The 20,361-nt window shown below is 42.2% G+C and overlaps 1 protein-coding gene across 4 annotated transcripts in view; it reads right to left on the bottom strand.

Annotated features, from left to right (window-relative positions):
* The window catches only part of GRM8 (glutamate metabotropic receptor 8), a 588,148-nt gene extending 568,720 nt beyond the window's left edge, over positions 1–19,428 (bottom strand). For 2 of the 4 annotated variants that reach the window (XM_042470816.1, XM_042470812.1), the window contains exon 1: positions 17,788–17,927. The gene's annotated coding sequence lies outside the window, so the exon portion shown is untranslated. Of the gene's footprint in view, positions 1–3,414; positions 3,486–17,787; positions 17,928–19,394 lie in introns of those variants that run through there. The other 2 variants (XM_042470814.1, XM_042470815.1) reach the window with 2 other exon arrangements.
* Between the last annotated feature and the right edge of the window lie 933 nt (positions 19,429–20,361).

Below are 20,361 nucleotides of genomic sequence, written 5' to 3' on the forward strand. Positions count from 1 at the left end.
CATTCCATGATAGCACCTTGGATCTTTTCATTTCTGCCCATTAGCATAAGCTATTGCACTAATTCAGTACATTTTTGTTGTAACAATGGAATGCTGGTTGGATCCAGACTTAGGGCCTTGACAGACCGGCACTAAATGCTAGCCTCGGGGCAGAGTGAGGGAGTGGTGTCCACATGACACATGCCCTGATGTTGCCTACATGGCAGGAGGCATCATGCTGCTCCTTTAGTGCTGCATCCAGATGACACACACAAAAAGGAGTGCCAAAAACCCATGGCGCCAGTGGCTATGGCACCCTTTCCAGAGTGCAAAAAATAGCCACTTTTTGTGGCTCCATTTTGCACCATGGAAAGGTCAGATTGGGGCTGTGGCGTTCAGTTGCCACGGACCCAATCCAGCTATACAGCCCCTTAGTCATGCTTAGTCAACCTCATGACACTGCCATAATTTATAGCAGGATGGGAATCATGTAGTGCATGGGTCAACCATTACCCTTGGAAGGGAGAGTCTAAAACAGTCCATGGGATTCCCATAAACTCTCAAAGGCCCTGGTGTGAACATGCATGTGGACACACACACATGAACACACCATAATTTGTAGGCAAAAGCAGTTGTTCCCCCCCCCCACTGAAAATGCACACCAAAGGTTAAAAATTTCTTTAAATTCTTACTGCATGTTTGTAAGGGTGCTTTTAATCTGAAACAGCTCTCCTCCCCTCACCCCCCCAAAAAAGAAAATATCCCCCAGTCAATCAAGAATGCAAAAAGATATGCTGCATCATCACTTTGTCAAAATGGTGGATGTAATGGCATGGCTGGGGTCCTCCAAAGTGCTGAAGAAAAAACTCTGGTAGTGGGCTCCAGAGGATGCTAATCCATGATCCAAATAATTTTGCACTTCATTGTATCTACTTCTTTGTGTGGCAGACCATGGGATCAAACCACATAATAGCTCATTCTTCCATCAATCCAAGATCCTATGCCAATAGATGAAGGCTATTTCTAGATTATTAAAATAAATAAATACAACATAATATTTAGATATCAGTTGCATATCATATTATACTGTACTAAAACCACTAAAATATAATATAATGTTGTGAATGTGGATATTTTAATGTTCTCTGAGCCGCTTTGATTGTCTCATCACAGAAAAGTGGGATAAAAATAAAAGTTTTATTATTATTATTATTATTATTATTATTATTAAGTTAGGTGCAATTACATTTCTTCTAAGTAGGTTTGTAGGATTAATCAACAAAGTGCAATACCTTTTTCTTTTCTTTTTCTTTCTTTCTTTTTTTCCTGATGTTGTATTGCTGTTAATCTTATTATTTTAATAAGTATTCTTTGTTTCTTGTGGTCAATGCAATACTCAGCCTCCTTTTACAGGAGAACTGAATGAGGAGAACATTACCTTAGTAGTATGAAAGTATGGCCATTGGTGGGCAAGCAGCATTGGTTTGTGAAGCTATCATACCTGACCCTGTGATAGTACTACTTGAGTGATGTAGAAAGATGCCAAATGGAGGGCACTTTTACATGGCTTAATGACATAAGAAAAATGCCTAAGTCTCATAGGTAAGACCAGTCAGCATATAACTAAGTATGTATGTCTAAATTACAACCTGGTCCTCCACAACTTGGTGCCCTCCAGATATTACATTACAAACCTCACTATTTCCTGCCAGTTTGACGATTAGGGATAATGGAGTTGCAATACAAGAACACCTGGAAGGCATCCAGTTGAGGAATGCTGATCTAAAGTACTTGTCCAACAGAATGCCAAAATGTGGGTTGACTCTTCCAATTCCATGCCATCCATTTTCTTGAACTACAAAGGAATGTGATGGCTGTACATTGGGATTCGATACCCCACAGTAACATATGATACCCCACAAGGCACCATGGCCTAGCAATAATCTCTCAGTTACCCTTGCCTAAGTCTCTAATATTTCACTAGTAGAATTTTAATAGGACTGGAGAATTATACACAGACAACTGTTTCAAAGCCTGTGAAAATTATTCAATCTGAAGTCTCCTGTGTTCACAGTAAAAATATCTCACTGTGATCCAACAGCAAAATAAAGACTTGAAAATGAATCACATAATGGTAGTGTGAACAACAGAGTAAGCATATCAGATATATTAGGGAACATGAAGAATACAGGAGGTTTTTTTTTAAAGAGATAACATCATTCTCTGTTTTATATTTGGATTTAGAAAGGTTAGAGCTCTGTAAGACAAGGTGAGGAAGCTTTTCCTTTCCAGATATTTTTCATCTTGTATCAACCACACCCAGTGTGGCCAGTACTAAGGAGCAAGGAAGGTATAGCCCAAAATATCTCTTGTAAGCCATATGCACTGGGTTACATATATATTAATCTACATTTATGGTCATATAATTGCTGAATACATCCCAGTCAGCTTTAACCTTAGTCACTTTTAACCTGTAATCGCTAGATGCACTGACCAGGTAGAAAACACTCTATTGTTAACAACTATCTGTTGTTAACAGTCATCTCCAGTAGTCATATGTTGAGCTGTTTGTGCACATTATAAGCAGAGTATGTCCAGGCTTGCGAGCAATATATACCATATCTCTCTCTCTCTCTTTCTCTCTCTCTCTGACACACACACATACACACACACACCTGCTGCTTCGCAAGTATCTCCCAAGAAGAATTTGGATATAATGCATTCTACATTAATTGTGATAACATTAGTTTCAATGGCAATGAGGGTATAACAACATTATCTTTTTCTCATGTAAAAATATGTTTAATTGTTCTCATTAATGGTGGAGGTGAAATACTTTTTAGACCCAGTGTGGTGTAGTGGTTTGAACACTGGACTATGACTCTGGAGACTAGTATTCAAATCTCCACCCAGCCATGGAAACCCACTGGGTGACCTTGGGCAAGTTACATTCAAACCTCTTCGGAAAAAATCTTGCCAAGAAAATGCCCTGATAAGTCCTCCTTAGGGTCACCATAAATTAGAAATTACCTGGCAACGACAATAAAATACTGTCTTAAAGATATAGAACAACAAAATACTTTCTTAGGGATTTTTGTTTTAATTTTGTCAAGTTTTAAACATTTTCTTACATATTAAAATGATTTTTTTTCAATAAAGGAACTAAAACGTAACAAACTACTACTACTACTACCACTACCACCATATACCAAATTACTTTTAAAAAATAACTTTGCAAGGCCCTCTTCTCCAGGAGACATCTCCTCATACTGTCATGGTTGTTTAAGTCAATACATCTTAAATTTCTAATAGGTAATGGCATGATCCTATTCACAGTTACTCAAAAGTAAACACACAGAGGATTATTTCCAGTTTTCTATCACCTCAGAATAAAGATTAAATTTTTATTTCCAGATGATGAAAACTAAGAACTACCTGTCTTCTAAGGAGTCCACTGACTGTTTCTGTGTCAGTCATATTTCTGGGAGTGCCTTCCTGTGGCACAAAATTCTGCACTGGGAATAAGTGAATGATCCAATGGGTCCAAATATGGCACAAAGAGCCACCTCCTAAAGAGTCAGAGGAAGAAAAAGAATACAACAGCAATTAATCATTCAGAGCCACACCAGCAGCTCCTTTACAAAACTTACTACTTTGGGCTTTCATTTTTATTTCTCCCAACACCCTGCAGTTTTTAGTGCATAGTGTGGAGATTAATGGCATTGAATTAATTAATGCCAGGGCCAGACAACTGTGGTGGGTCTGGCGATTTATTTATTTATTTATTTGTTCCTGGAAACTGAGGACTATACAGGCTGCTAAAAATAATTTTAAAAATTAAATTAGCATAGGGGATTACAACCTGTTTTAAAAAATCAGTATTAAAAGGAATCCTGACGCACTTTTGAGGCTAACTGAAAGACAGACATTGGTAACTTGAGCTTTTGTAGACTGACCCTACTTCCTCAGATACATGTGGTGGAGTGGAAAGCCCAGAGATATTGCAGTCTCTGTATGAGAATGTCCATAGGAATACAAAAATTTGTGGGTGCGGAGATGGGAGGACAAATTCAGTTTTCATTATGGTCATTGGGGGACAATGCAAGAATGTTGTCTAAAGCGAAGGTTAGTAGGTAACCATATGAATGAGTATTGCATCTGAGGAAGTAGGCTCAAGTCTACAAAAGCTCATGCTATCCACTTTTATCTTTCAGCTTGTCTCTCTTGCAAGGTCCCTTTACGTACTAATTTTACAGACTAACATGGTTATGTTTTTGAATTCTACCACCATGTTTAAAAATATGAATTACATCTCCTGGAGGCTTCCAAGACAGGAAATTTGGTCCTGTTTGTCCAGAAAAGAGATGGTCTTGCAAACCTGGAGGATTTGATCCACAAAAACAAGACAGGGGGACCAGCGGCCCCAGGTTCTCATTTTGCACACTCCTAATCCAGGCTGTTGGAGGGGAGAATGGCTTATGGGAAGAGGTGTGTCACTTTGGAAGTGAGGTTGCACAATATAGACAAGAGGAGGAACCATTTGTCCTCTAGATCAGTATATCTCAACCTATATGGTGTGGGTGACTGGCAGATTTTGCACCGACATGTGAGGGACTGCTACCATATTTGTGCCCGCTGGCTGCAATTGTTTCTTTCTTTCTTAGAATCACCAGAATCCAATGGCTCGTGGATCACCACCAGTCTAGGGACAACCACATTGCTCTAGATGTTTATGGCAAACAATAAACAATTTAGAAAGTTGTTGTCATAGAATCATAGTATCATAGAATAATAGAGTTGGAAGAGACCGCAAGGGCCATCCAGTCCAACCCCCTGCCATGCAGGAAATCCAAATCAAAGCATCCCCAACAGCCATCCAGCCTCTGTTTAAACCGCTTTGATCATTGGAAAAGCGGTATATAAATAAAGTCTTATTATTATTAAAGACCTCCAAGGAGGGAGATTCCACTACACTCCAAGGGAGTGTGTTCCACTGTCAGACAGCCCTTACTGTCAGGAAGTTCTTCTTAATGTTGAGGTGCAATCTCTTTTGCTGTAGCTTGCATCCATTGTTCCAGGTCCTAGTCTCTGGAGCAGCAGAAAACAAGCTTGCTCGCTCCTCAATATGACATCCCTTCAAGTATTTAAACAAGGCTATCATATCACCTCTTAACCTTCTCTTCCACAGGCTAAACATTCCCAGCTCCCTAAGTCATTTCTTGTAGGGTATGGCTTCCAAACCCTTCACCATTTTAGTTGCTCTCCTTTGGACAGGAGGAAAAACCTGAAGAGTGTCTTTGATAGATTAACCAATCCACACATTCATTGTTATATGGAGGCTAATTCTTATCAGAAGGGACAAGCTTAAATTCAAGCAGATTTGTTTATATTTTGGAATTGCTGCCTCCTTTTAGTATACAGCACTAGTACTGAAGAGACAGACAGCCGGGCATGGTTCTTACACTCTTTTGCTTCTGTCCATCCAAACATGCCAACTCTTGGCACTATAGCACATGGACACTGATGGAACCTTGATGGATGTGCCAATTTGCACTGCCAAATCGTTATAGCCACTGGTTATCAAATGATAGGTTCAGCTCTACTGACATGTTCGGCTTTTATGTGGTAGGAGAATTCTTGTCCAGTGGCAGCTGGTCCTTTCTATGTGTTTGGGACAATGAATCTCCTCTGGGTTTTTGTAACAAATTTTAAAAGAGCTGTCCAAAGTGGTGAAACTATTTTGAGGGGATGAGTTACCTTGAATAGCATTTTGTGCTCGTCCACAAATAGCTGATCTGCAGCAAGTATTTCAGCAATTCAGTCATTGGGTAAGTTATTATATACTAAACATGGTCATGGGTTCCAGATGTTTGCTTTTTTGGTGTAAAGTTAAGAGTGATTCTGTATATTGCTATTTTCATTGCAGTGGTCTATAATGTATTCCAAGAATAATGCATTATAAGCCATTTGTTTTCTCTTTTCCAGACAGGCTATAACCATTAACAACTATGAATCATTATGTCCCTCTTTTGATAGTACAGATGATCTAACTCTTTCATCCATGAGCATCAAATGTGTATGTAGTATTTTATTCCATATATGGGTGTTTCTTTATGCTTCCACACACTATAAATATCCCTATATTAACTGTGTGTAGAAACATAAAGAATGGCAATAAGCTGCATAAAGTGCTATATATACATTTTGATGTTCAGGCATCAAAGTATTAGATCATTCCCTCTGCCGAAAAGGCACATGTGATTCATTGTTGTAAGGGGTGGAAACCTGTTTGGAAAACAGAAAACAAATTGCTTATAATGCATTATTTTTGGAATACGTCACAGTCCATTGCAATGAAAATTACTTTACACTGAATTACTTTTAGGCTTTTTATGTCATTGAATAAGTAAAAGCTTTTATTATACTCACTGGCTTATTCAAACCACATCCCTTTTGCTGTATTGATTAATATTATATATTACAGCCATATAAATGCATTCTCGTCAGCTCCTGCAGCTAACAGAGAAATAATTTCATAAGCATGTGTTTTCATTGTTATCAATGAATTTTTTTAGACAAATGAAAAAATATTGACGTGCTGGGCTATAAATCCTGACAGCCTCCTTTTATATTCAGAGTTTTTATTCAAAGTGAAACCAAATCTCTGTGGCTGTAAATCTGAATTGATCCAACTTACGAGAGGGGCTTGAAAAAAAAACCAGTTGCAACCGGTGGGTTATTTGATAAGTTTTGCCAGCAGTAATAAGGTGTGTGTTCAGAAGGAATGTCATACACCATATATTGAAGTCTAAATAACAGATCCTTCAGCTTTCTGAGTATATTAGACTACAACTGCCATATATTCCTTATCATCTGATATGTTGCCCAGGGCTACAGGAATTTGAAGTCCAAAACTCAAGAGGCCTAAATGTTTCCCACTCATACAATAAAGCCCTGCATGCAATAACTATGGGAGATAAGGTGCTTCTACTGTTTTTCATTTCAAATACACAAAATACATTCATTTTGAATCTATAACCAACTAGTGCCCCCACTTGAAGTGTGTACAACCACTGTCATCCACTCATTTTAAGACTGTTTGAAGAGAAAGTGTGACAGAAGAGAACGATCTGAAAAGTGTGGGAAGATGGGGAACAAGAAACCAAGAGAGAGATGTTCCAGTCTAAAGAAATCTAAATGGACAAGCAAACTTCCATGTCCATGTACACATTGCTTGCTGAGTCAAGTACCATAGTTATACATTCAAATCCACATGGAACTATGAAAACAACAGCTAGAAGATAGGCAAAGTACAGGCCACTTTGGAAGCACACAAAGACCCCTAATTTTATTGTTTAGCTAAACATGGCTCCTACCCTCCCTAGAACATGTATGGAGCTATTTTGCCATGTTTTCAGGGGCAAGTGGCTTGGTCTGTTTTAGGTCCAACTGAAGCATCTTTTTTTTTCCTCAACAAGGAAGTAAACCAACTTCCAATTTATTTCTTGGTTGAGAAAAGGCCTCTTCTGGAACTAAAACAGCCCAGGGAGACCCAAAATAAAATAGTAAAATTGGCAGGGTTAAATTGCCATGGAACATATTTAGGTGTTTTAAAGTGATAAATAGGGGTACAGTGGATTGGTATAGTGCTCCCCCAACAGCTGGAAGCTGTCCAGCCCTGCTGGACAGAATTGCTTTTAAAAGGACCTGGATTCAAGTGCACTTTCTCATTCTAGTGAACTCTGTCAGCAGCTTTTTAAAAGCATGATTAGAGATGCCTTGAGGAGAAACAGAAGGAGGTAGAGATATAGCGGAAAAATGCAGAGTAATAAACACAGTTGCAACAGTGGATGAAAGGTGGGTTTTGTGTCCGAAAAGACTAAGCCTCTGATGGAATAAAACTAACTGATATGTGAATAAGAAGAACAAACTAAAACATTTGTGTAAGGAAATATGAATGTGTAGCTTCTTCCTGCCCTGCCTGATAATAACAGGCTATAAGCCTGAGGACTTTTCAATGTGTACATGATTTCCTTCATGTCCACAGAACTGAAATGCAATTGGCCCTCCATATCCACAGAGTCTGCATCTATGTATTCAACTAGCCATGGTGTGAAAATATTTTTTAAAAAATAATCCAAAAAGCAAACTGGTTTTGCCATTTTCCATAAGGGACACCATATTACTACCCCATTGAGTATAATGGGACTGGAGCATCCATGGATTTTGGTATCCATGGAGAGTCTTGGAACCAAAACACAGTGGAGAGCAAAGGCCTACTGTATGATTAGAGCAGTGCAAGAGTGGCTGTAACTTACCATGCAGAGGATGTTCAGGCTATAGGAGGTTCATGCTCAGCATGAAATTCTATGTTGACAATAGAAATAGTAGGGAGGAAAAGAAAGCTAATGGGACTTGTCATTATTCTTATTACAAGCTCATTACTTCTTACAAAAGTCACCCGTGTCAGCACTGGTGTACTTTATATTAATGAACTCTAAATAATGCATTGCAGTGCTAGTTCCGTGCAAACTACTGGGTTCATTTGGTTAAGAAGGCTGCTTGGAGTTTTGTTTATAGGAACTATACTCAGATGAATACAAATAGGAGCTATTTGGCCTTTGTACAAGAAGATTTTTAAAACTTGGTCTTCCCATATGAGGATTTTAAATAGGGTTCATTTACTCTTCCTGGCTTTATTTGCTCAACAAAGGACGCTACAAATGTAATGTACTATTTGACCTGTCTTACCTGCCTTGTTGTATACATGCAACTTGGGTTCCCTCTGAAACTATACTGTACCACACTCAGTTCTGGTGCAATACAGGATCATCCCAAAAATGGGATGAGATTGAAGAAAGGCAAACATTTTCATCTTATTTCAAGAGCTGATATTTGGGCAATTCTTCCATGTGCAGCATTCCTGAGGATGTGATCATTGATGCCTTCCCAATTCTAGCTACAGCTTCCTGGGAGTACTTCAACTAAAAAAATGTACCAGTACACTTAGATGAACAGACATACACAGTTGCTTTATACTGGACCAGACTGTTGATCCATCCGACTCAATATTCTATATACACGGAATGAGGAGTGGGAGGTCTTCAGATGTTATAGAATGCAATTCTCATCCAGCCAAACCAGTAACCAATTGTGAGGAATGCTGGAGGAAGGGTCTACTTTTACCTGCAGTAGCTGTTTCCACATCTTTATCCTAGATCACCTGCTTGAAATCAATTTAATGGAAGATGCTCAGGGACTGAACCTAGGATTTGATTTTTAATATGAATATATGCACACAGAGGCACATCCTCTTTCCTTGGGCTCAGGCTCATCTCCATGAAATCATTCATTCCTGAGAAATAATAGCTTATATTGCCAGACATGCACTGAGTCAAATGTTACTTCTTCCTCACTGCTCCTTCCTCCATGCAAGTATCCTAGGCATGGAGAAGTTGACAAAACCTGAGCCAGACAAACAAGTGACATAAGAAATTGTCTTATATGCTCTCCATTTGTCTATGTTCAGTGCTGCGTTCAGTATTGTCAGCACCAAGTGGCAGTGTCTCCATTGTTTCATAGAGGCAAGGCTAATCTAAGACATTTTACTGCCTGTGGTAAAGCAAAAAAAAAAAATGTCCCTTCCCGCTATGCCAGACATAGTACCCAAAGCCAGCCAATTTATTTCAAAACACAAGGCAGAACATACCACCTGCACTTCTCTCCATTCCCAGCAGTAAAAACACAATGAAAGTAAATTAAATAACTAACAATTTGGTGTCCTTTCCTGATGCCCAAAATCTGCTACATGAGGCAGACGCTGCACTAGGTCTAACAGCAGGATTGTGTTTGCAGACAGCTACTACATTTAGTCTTACTTGAGGATGCTAGAGATCAAATATAGGACTTTTCATGTGCCGAAGTTGCACTCTGCTGCTGAGCTACCAACCTTCCTCAGTTTGCAGGTGTAGCTCATATGAAATGGATGCCCATGTCATCTCATCTCATTTTGGAGAGTAAATGTAAGTCTGGAGATGTCTTGTTGCAGCTTGTTGCATTCTCTGAAGATGCCAGCCACAGATGCTGGTGAAATGTCAGGAGGAAACTCTTCTAGAACATGGCCACATAGCCCTAAAAACCCACAAAAAACTATGGATGCTGGCCATGAAAGCCTTTGACTTCACAAAAACTAGTTTAAAAGCACATTCTCTAGTTCCTGGAACAATCCACATTGCTTGCACATAGAAAGTAAATCAAATGGCTCAAACCAAATCTATTTTTAAAAAATACATAATAAACCAGATCTTGAAAATTTATGGTTGGACTACAAGTCTCACAATTCTACATGTTGTCTGGGGAATACTGGGAAGCGTAGTCCAAAACAGTTTTTTCACTAATGTCCACATAAAAGTAACCTAAATATCACATTATACTGCAAAACAAGTGAAGTCATCTTTGTCCAGTTCCAAGGCTGATATATGCTTGTTAATCTTCATTATTAGAAAAAATGACTTTACAAGGCATTCATTATTTGTGCTCAGGTTTTTGTTTTTCCCTTTCCTTGTGGGTTGGAGCACTAGAGGCCAGAATTTCCTATATCTGCCACTCACATAAAGAGATGGTAGGGAAGACTGAGAATGTGATTAATGTATAGCCTTAAGGTTTGAGTATATTGACTGAACCCACCCTTATCCTAGAGATACAATAATGCTTAAGCATCCTTAGTCATCCCCTTGAACTCGGAACAGGGATGGTTTCACATCTTTATTCCATACAGTCATTTAACAGACTCCTGGCGCTAAATGAAAATAGAATAGAAACAGTATTTCCAAGCCACTTCGCACACATTATTTTCGATTACATTTTAAAGAAATGTCAAGCCCATTCGGGCTGCACACTTCAGTGATATATTTTGCCTCTGTATAGCATACTAAAATTGGTAATGTTCTGATAGAAAAGCTCATCTCTGCTAGAACAATAAATTAAAATATCAATGTTCTGAATATACTTTTTAAAAAAGCATTGCATTCTCAGCTGGAAAATAATTTTAAATTAAATGGACAGCAGAGAACATCAAATGAGAAAGGTTTAAGAAATCCACTATATTGCATGCTCTTACTCTGATATATCTCAAGATTTTTCCCACATGCAGGATTTGAGAGGGAGAAGAAATCATGGCTCCATGGCAATCATACTCTGAATAAATAAGAATTCCAGTTATACAACCCTGAATAAACTAAAATTTGACAAGTCATATTGATCCTCCAAAGCCAATCTGTTATTTGGCTGATGAATGAAATAACAGGCTGCTTATTTGGCTGGGATCCCAGATAAGATATCAGTTCTGCATAACACACAATAGTAAGACAGTGTGGTGTAATGTTTAGAATACTGGACCAGGGCTTTAGAGATACAACATCCAGCCCCCACTGAGCCCTTAAATTCATGACAAAGGGGTGTTGGAACCAATGAATCCCAAAAGACCAGGGAGAATTGATAAGATCTAAAGTAGTGGTAGGAATCATTTGACCCTCCAGATATTGTTTGGCTGCAAATCCCAGCATTCCCCAGCATTGGCAATCTTTCTGCAATCCAACAACATCTGGCAGCTCCGCACAATTCCCACCTCTAGTTTAAGATAAGAGTGAACAAACTGGTGTGTGAGTTATTTGGACATTTGTCTGGTGTAAAGGCAGTCCCCATGCATTTCAAAAAGGAAACAAAAATGGAATTGCAGAAAGGAGCCAGCAGTGTCCAGGTGGACTGGAAGCTTAATTTTAACACACTCCAGTTCTCCAGCCATAGAGTGTTAGCAGGTCCATGTTGGCAGCTGACATTTCTTTCAATCAGACAGTATAGTTTATAACTGCACAGGAATCTATCTCTCAAAACCATGTCTTTTTATAGGACACCCTCTTTAGACATTATCAGTTGTGTCTGAAATAAGCATACAAAGAGAATAAACAAGGGGGGCAGTAACTCTGTCCTCCTCTGTTCCTGTTTCTAGCTCCCTCAATTCATCAGAGGAGGCAGCAATCTGATGAAGTAGGCTGTGGTCCAAAAAGGCTGATGCTAAATTACATTTATCCATCATTAAATTGCCACCAAGCTTGCTGTTGTTGTTGCTGCGAGGAAATTTGAAAATGCCAAACTACACATTGGCTGCATCCACACTGCAGAAATAATCCAGTTTGACACCACTTTAACTGCCATGGCTCAATGCTATGGAATTCTGATTTGTAGTCTTACAAAACATTTAGCATTCTCTGTCGGAGAGCTCTGGTACCACAACAAACTATACACCCTAGAATTCCATCGCATTGAGCCATGGCAGTTAAAGTGGTATCAACCTGGATCATTTCTACACTGCAACTGCAGCTGTTGTGTGTTAAATCCAATTGCTAGTCCAAAGGTATGGATGTACATCTTTTCTTACCAAGTCATCATTGATTCAGTCAGAGGATATAGGAGAGAGCCGTTTTGGTAGCTGCTCCTAAGCTATGGAACTCCTTCCTAAATCAGCCCCCTTCCCTGCTTTCTTTTCACCAGCACACAGTCTTTCCTATTTAAAGAGGCCTTCAGCCTTTTAACTGCTTGGGGTTGATGGTGTGCAATAGGTGTGCTTTAAAAAAAAAATAGATGTAACATGTTCTTCATGTGTTTTTAACTAATGCTTTTAAAAAAGTATTTTAATTGGATTGTTTAATGAATCTAAACTTTTCTATCACCTATATATTTAAGCCATTTTGTTTTAAGCTGCTTTGGCTCCCATTCTTGGAGAAAGGTGGGATATAAATCATTTTTTTTTTAAAATGAATAAATCAGTGACTCTGCTCTAGTTGAAACCAATGGTTGGATTTAGTCTAGGGAGTGGGACTCATACAACCCTCCAGATGCTGACTGCACCTCTCTGCTCTCCTAGCCAAGGTAGCTAATGGTGGTGAATACTTGAAGCAGTAATCCAACACCATTTCACAGACCACATGGTCCCCCCCCACACACACACACACAATTTGGGTGAAAGAACCATGTGTGGATGAACCAGGGCTTTCATTTTAACATGAACAGTGCACAATGGTGCTCCAGAATCCATCAGAATAGCACCACTGTGCAGGGGGGATATTTAACCCTTTTCCCATACTCATTTCCTTAATCCATACCCTCTCCAGCTGCTGTTATCTTTGGGAGGGAAAATGCATGCATTTGTTGTCCTTTACAGCTTGTGGGGCTAAAAACAAGTTGAAAAACAATAGGTTAGAACAGTGGCGCAGAGTGCAAGGATTGCTTCTGGGAAATGATGGCAGTCTGTTTAAGGGAGAAAGGGATTGTAAAAAGCTCTTTTATACAAATAATGACAGACTTTGCAGACAAAAAAGCAACAGCACATACTGCTGAATGGTGCTGGGAATAGGGACAATACAAGGCTACAGAACTCTTAGCCGGAAGTGAAGAATGTCTTCAGCATTGAAAATATCTTGTCTTGCACCTTGTGGCTGCATTAAGAATTTTGGATGTGGCTTCACCTTAAGAGTGTGGGCCATCCTTAGTCTAATGCCATGCTGTAGCCTTGGTGTTTTTGTTGTTCTTGTCGTCGTCATCATCAATATGTGCCTTCATCTATTCCAACCTATGTCAACCTTTTCACAAAGTTTTCTTGGCAAGAGTTATCCAGAGAAGGCTGATGACTGCCTTCCTCTAAGGCTGAGAGTGTGCCTTGCCCAAGATCACCCAGGGACTTTCCACAGCCAACCAGGGATTCAAACCCTGGTTTCCTGAAGTTCTAGTCCAATGCTCAAACCACTACACCACTGACTGCATTATTTCTAGAACAGGCACTTATCCTGTCTGCAACATAGCAATCTTTTTAAAATAAAACCCTGCTGGATTAGACCAAAGGGGCATCTAATTCAGGAGTGCATAGCTCATAGGCCATATGTGGCCCATGCATACTCCCTTTGTATCTCCACACTCTTCCAATAGGACAGGTATCTTCACATGTGTACAAGCTGACATCAGACACAAGCTAGTCCTCAAACACTGCCAAAAGGATTGTGTGCCCCCCACCCACATTTAGTCCAATCCCTTGAATCCCATACAGACCACCAATGTGCCTCTAAGAAACCAAGAAAGCAGACTGGGAGCAAAATAAATAACTGCTATTCCTCATTGGTTGGTACTCAAAGGGACACAGCCATTGAACCTGAAGATTCTGTGTAGCTGTTGTGCTGAATGGCCAATGATACTCTTATCTTCCATAAATTGGTCTAATTGCCTTTAGAAGCCAAAGTCCACATTTTGTGGAAGCAAATTCCACTGTTTGACCATGCACTGGGTGAAGTGCTGCTTTTTTTTTTTTTATCTCTCCTGAATCACTGTCCTGTCAGTTTCATGGATGACCCCTCCCTCATTTCTAAAGATATGTCTGTCTGTGTGTGTGAGAGAAAGGGGATATGCTGGAAAGAAGCTTATCTCTATCCTCTTGCTCTAGCCAATGCACGGTCTCACAAACTTCTATCACTGCTCCTTTGCCCCTTGGTTATGTTTTTTTTTAAAGAACCCCTGGCCTTCTGTTATATTCAAGGAACTCCAACCATGCTGGTTGCTCCCCCCCCCCCCCACCAATCCACTCCTCTATCCAAAGCAGAATACGAGACAACAGAATCGTACTGTAAACTAATCACATTTCATACATCTATACCCCACTGCTCTAAAATGACCTCTTCAGTTATTATTGGCAGGATCCAGTGCCAATAGCAGGATTTATTAAAGGGCTCCAGTTCCAATTGGCAGGATGCAGCAGCAGGTGATCTCTTGAGCCAACAACTATCTTTAGACTGAAAGAGCCAGTCTTTCTTAAATCAGCACAATGATATGGGAAGCCAAACCTCGTCGAATGGAGTAAATTCTTCAGATCTTCCTTCAGAAGATAATTATCAAAGACTCAGGGCTGTGGGGTGACTAAGAGTATAAACTGGGAAATCCCTGGTTCAAATGCCAGCTCAGCCATTCAATTTCCTGGATAACTCAAGGCACACTGCTATCTGCACGACCCGGACTGGCAATGTGAGGATAATAACATTGATCTACCTCACATGATTCTTGTAAGGAACACTAATCTAGGCAGATGAAGCCCTTTGATCTCTCAGGCAGCACTACATAAATGCTAAGCATGGTTATTACTCATCATTCCACCAGCCTCTATTCTATGGGAACAACACCTGCCATCAGAATAGCGCAAGAAAACATGTATGTCAAGTGTAACTAGTCCAACAGATTGGAGTGCCACACGGATTCCTCTACGCACATATTGATGCCATGCAGCCTCTAAATAAATATGTACAGCACTGATATATTCTCATGCCAGAAGGGGAAAAAATATCTTCCAAACAAGTTTAGGAACCAAGGAACAGAAAACAAGCTACAACGCTGCTCTCTGTGCCAAACACATCTGTCAAATGGAGCATGTTTTTTCATTACAGTTCCACCTCCTGGTGTCCTTTGTGAAATGTAAGCAAGCTTTCCAAATCAGCCTAGAGGACTCTCATCTCCAGCCAACAGATTGCTGCAGCTCTAGTTTATCAGAAGTTTGTCTTGCTGCATCAGTGATCCCAAACCCTCTGCTCAGAGGAGTGGAAAACAAATACAGTACAAAGCAAAGAGGAGGCATTCTCTCACACAAAGTGTGAGAAAATACCTTCATCCAAAAAGAAAGTAGTAGTAGTAATAGCAGTAGTGGGGAAAGATAATGAGTTGGACCACAACAGAGCACAGATCTCATCTCCAAATCCCGGCCTTCTTGTGCCCATTGCACCAGAGCATTGCTTGAGACTGGTTTGTTCAAAAGTGAACATTGCTGCCCTCATGCTGCCAAGGTCACTGTCAGCTCAAGCTACTGGCTGTCTGGCTGCCAACTATGCCCAGGCAAAGCTTGGACCGGCTCTGCCAACTCTTCATACATTTGGCTGAGTCAAACCTTTCCTTCCCTTCTATTCCAGCCTCACTTTCCTTGCTCCTTTGAGAGAGCTGTGTTAATATTAAACTCCTTGCTGCACTTTGGTTCCCTTTCTCTGAAGCCCATTCACGCACATGCATAAATATTCAAATTGAGGGGAAAGCCCTTCTTCGCCACATTTTGGCCGTCTTCCTGAGCTCACTTACATGAATGTTAGTCCTCTTAAAGGCTATAGAACATGTTTCCAAAGAAACAGGTTTAGGATTTAGTGGGGGGTCAGTAAATCCAGGGAACAAGTGGGTTTTTGCTGCTTTTGCTCTGCAGAATCCTGCAAAAAGCAGCTATTACCTGTATAGTAAATCATCTCAGAAGAGAGAGCCCTCTGTTGTTCATTGTTTTTACTCGCCTTCTTTCTCTTCTTAAGGCATTGCAACACTAATGGGACTATATGAGCTGGAGGGAAAGGGATGTTTTGCTCAAAATGGCTCTTTCTTACTTTCCTGCCCTTATCATAGACTCTGAAACAAAGCTTATGGGGTGTGAGCACTCAGTCTGGAATGACATGACGTGGTTCTGGACACCTAATTTTCACAAGACCTGTCACAATATACCTTAGTGTCCTTACCTACAAGACAGAAAGACAAAATTGAGGTCTTTTCCTTCTTCAGGTCAAAATAATCCTTTAAAAAATATTTAAAAGACAGCGCACTCACCCCCATCATAGACATGTCCCCAAGAAAATGGTACCTTTGGAGGGAATGAAAATCTTCAATTCCCTAACAGGTCAGGAGCTGGTTCCTCATGGCAAAGACCTCCCTGCCCTGCCTGAACTTGCACACTTCCTAGGAACGCCTCTGGGTTATTGCACGGACCTCGTGTGCCTGGGTTAAAGAGGACCCCTTCAACTCCTTGCCTTGAAAATACCTGCCACAGGAAGAAAAAGGAAGGCAGTGGATGAGACACCTCCAGAGGGGATGAGGTTTCCTAGGCAGACAGCTTGGCTTTATTTTGCTATATATAGCTGGCTTTTTGGAGACTTCTCTCTGGGATCAAAGGATGGAGGGGGCTTCCTGGCTTGCCCTTCCTCTAAATCACTAGCCACACCACCTGAAGGCATATATATATATATAATCCTTTTGCCTCTATATCAAGAAGCACACGTGCCAGTCCCAAGCTATTCCACCAGCTCCAAGGAGCCTCTGGGGACAGACCTCCCCACCAAGCAACCAACCTGCCTCTTGGGTCTCTCTTTCTTTCCTGCAGGGTGGGTTGAGGGTTTTGTGTCTCCCCTCCACACACAGAGACACAAACACACACAGCCTTAGCTTCTTTCCTCCAGGCGCCGGAGGGGCTGAAGAGAGGAAGTGGATCAAGGGACTTAAATAGAAAAATCCTCAGATCAGAGGAAGGAACAGAGGAGATATAGCTCGGTTTGAGCCAAAGAAAGAGTTAAAGTGGTGCCAAGCCGGGCTATTTCTCCAGTGTGGATGCAACCTCCTGAGTATAGACTCTTATGCAAATCGAAACAAGAATGGCAACAGAGGATGGAAAGGATGGGGGAATCCTAGACTTTTGAATCATCATCAACAACAACAACAACAATAACAACAACAACAACAACAACAGTACCCACCCCTCCTTTCGTTCCCTGGGTCATCCCTTGACCCCAGGTGCCCCTTTGGTCGCCCTCCACACCAAAAGCTGCCGGGCAAGGTGTGGTTAGTGGATACCGGGCGCCTCTTTCCATTCAAAAGGAAATACAGATGACATAAACTTGAGTGTGTGGGTCCCCCTCTTCTCTCCTGGATGGCCACCCCTCCCTCCACCCCAGATCCCCCGAGGAGACTGACACCGACCTCTCCCTGGACCTCGGTTCCCCCAGTCGATGGGCAAAGCTGGCCGGTCCATGGCTCTGCGAGGATCGGCGGAGGATGAGCCAGGACTTCAGAGGCAGTAAGAGAAAGAGAGAGGAGGATCCAGGAGGAGGATTAGGTAATTCCACTCCACAAGCTTCCCTCTCTCTTCTCTCTCTTCCTCTCTCTGATTCCCCGCCCCCTCTCTTTCTCTGCCCCCCCCCCTTTTGGGAGATCGGGACTAAAACAGGGCGATCCTGACACTGCTGCAAAAAGCCACCGCAGCCCCAAATCCCCAAACCCCCTTCTCAGACTCAAACTTATGGGGAGCAAAGAGGACCCACCCCCACCCCACCTTCCAAAGGGAAAGAGAAAGAGAGAGAAGGGAGGCCAGGGAGCATCTTATCCCTTGCTCTTCTTCCTTGGCCACCCAGGCAGCAGGGAGAAGCCCTTAGGGAACCAAGCAGGGTCAGGCCTGGTTGGGACTTAGAGGGGAGACTGCCTGCTTAGCGGCCCAGAGAAAGGAGATGGGTAGTTATGGTTGTTGCTCTCCCCCTCCTCTATTTCTTCCTCTCTTTCCACAATCTGAGGTTTCTTTTCCCTATCGTTCCCATCCTCTGTTGCTCTTCTCATTCTTAGGGCTTGCGCTCTGGGAAGGCATTGGGTTTCAAGCCTGCTTCGGGATCCCTTTGGTTGCGGTTTAAATCCGGAGGGATCGGGTTCCTCTGAGGAAGGGGTTGGTTCCGAGAGAGAGAGAGAGAGAGGGACCCCCCCCCCCCATATAAAAATAAAAATCCCCTTCTGTCTCTCTCTCCCTCTCTATGTGTGTGTCTGAGGCCAAACTCTGCCAACTTGATGCATGCGCTTCCCAAGTTGTGGTTCTCACTAAGTTGTAGAAGAGACCACAAGGACCATCCAGTCCAACCCCCTGCCCTGCAGGAACACTCAATCAAAGCATCCCTGTCGATGGCCATCCAGCCTCTGTTTAAGACCTCCAAGGAGGGAGATTTCCAGTACACTCGGAGGAAGGAGTGGTTCACTGTCCGAACGCCCTTACTGTCAGGAAGTTCCTCCTATGTTGAGGTGAATCTCTTTTCCTGGGACTTGCATCCATTGCTCCGGGTCCTAGTCTCTGGAGCAGCAGAACAACAGCTTGCTCCCTCCTCAATATGACATCCCTTCAAATATTTAAACAGGGCTATCATATCACCATTACCTTCTTTTCTCCAGGCTAAACATCCCCAGCTCCTGAGTCTTTCCTGAATAGAGCATGGTTTCCAGACCCTTCACCATTTTAGTCACCCTCCTTTGGACATGCTCCAGATTCTCCACATCCTTTTTGAATTCTGGTGCCCAGAATGGATAACATATTCCAGTTGGGGCCTGACTGTGAGAAGGGGGTCTCTCTGGTGGTCCCCCAAATAGATAGATAGTAGATAGATAGATAGATAGATAGTAGATAGATAGATAGATAGATAGAGTGAATGGCTGGATGAATAGATAGTAACTAGATGGATGGATAGCTAGATAGCTAAGCTAGACAGACAGACAGACAGATCAGACAGACCGATCGATCCTGCCTCCCTCCTTGCCCTGGCTTAGAGACTCACCGTCTGGGCATCTATCTCCTCGGGGCCTCTCCTGCCTCCTTCTCTCTTGCCTCCCTCCCTCCTTCCCTCCCTCCCTCCCTTCGGGGCTCCGCACTTGTGGCGCTCTCCGTGGTGCTGAAAGGCCAGCCTGCCTTTGCCAGGGAAGCCCCCAACGCCGCCGCCGCTGCGATTGGCCCGGCTCCCGAGTCCCCTCCGAAGCCACTCCGGAGCAGACAGGCAGACAGACAGAGAGACAGACCAGGATGGGCAGAGGAGGAGGAGGAGGAGGAGGAGGAAGGAGAGTCAGAGGAGGAAGAGGAGGAGGGAGACTAAAACCAAGCCTTCTCTTCCCTTCTTTCCCTACATACATATATACAAAATTCGAGGGGGCGCTTGGAAAGAGATCTAAGGGAAGCCCGAGCCCCTCGACCTCCCCTCGTTGGCCGCCCACCCCCCCTTACAAGGCCGCCTGAGGACACCGGGGTCCCTCTTCTTCCCCCTGCTCTGCTGCTTCTCCTCCTTCCTTCCTCTCTGCACCACAAGCAGGGCTTTATCAGTATTGGTCTTCTTCGGAGGCAGAATGGAATAAAACAAAAGCCCCCTGGGGCTGGGCAAGGGGAGGAGGGGGCAAACCCAGAGTGGTTATTGTCATTGTCCTTGTTGTAGGGGACTATTGTTGGCTTCTTTCGATGTGTGTGAGAGAGAGGACTGTTTATGTGTGAGAAAGTTGTGTGTGTGTGTGTGTGTGTGTGAGAGAGAGAGAGAGAGAGGGTGTTTATGTGTGAGGGGTGTGTCTGTGTGTGTGAGAGAGGGAATGTTTGCTATGAGGTGTGTGTGTTAGAGAGAGAGAGACTGCTAATGTGTGTGAGGGAGGTGTTTATATGTGAGAGGTGTGTGTGAGAGAGAGGAGTGTTTTTGTACGTGAGAGTGGCATGTGTATGTGGGAGAGGGGTTGTGTGTATGTAAGAGGCGTGTGTGAGTGAGATTG

This window comes from Sceloporus undulatus, chromosome 5 (assembly GCF_019175285.1).
Source record: "Sceloporus undulatus isolate JIND9_A2432 ecotype Alabama chromosome 5, SceUnd_v1.1, whole genome shotgun sequence".
Classification (NCBI taxonomy): Eukaryota; Metazoa; Chordata; class Lepidosauria; order Squamata; family Phrynosomatidae; genus Sceloporus; species Sceloporus undulatus.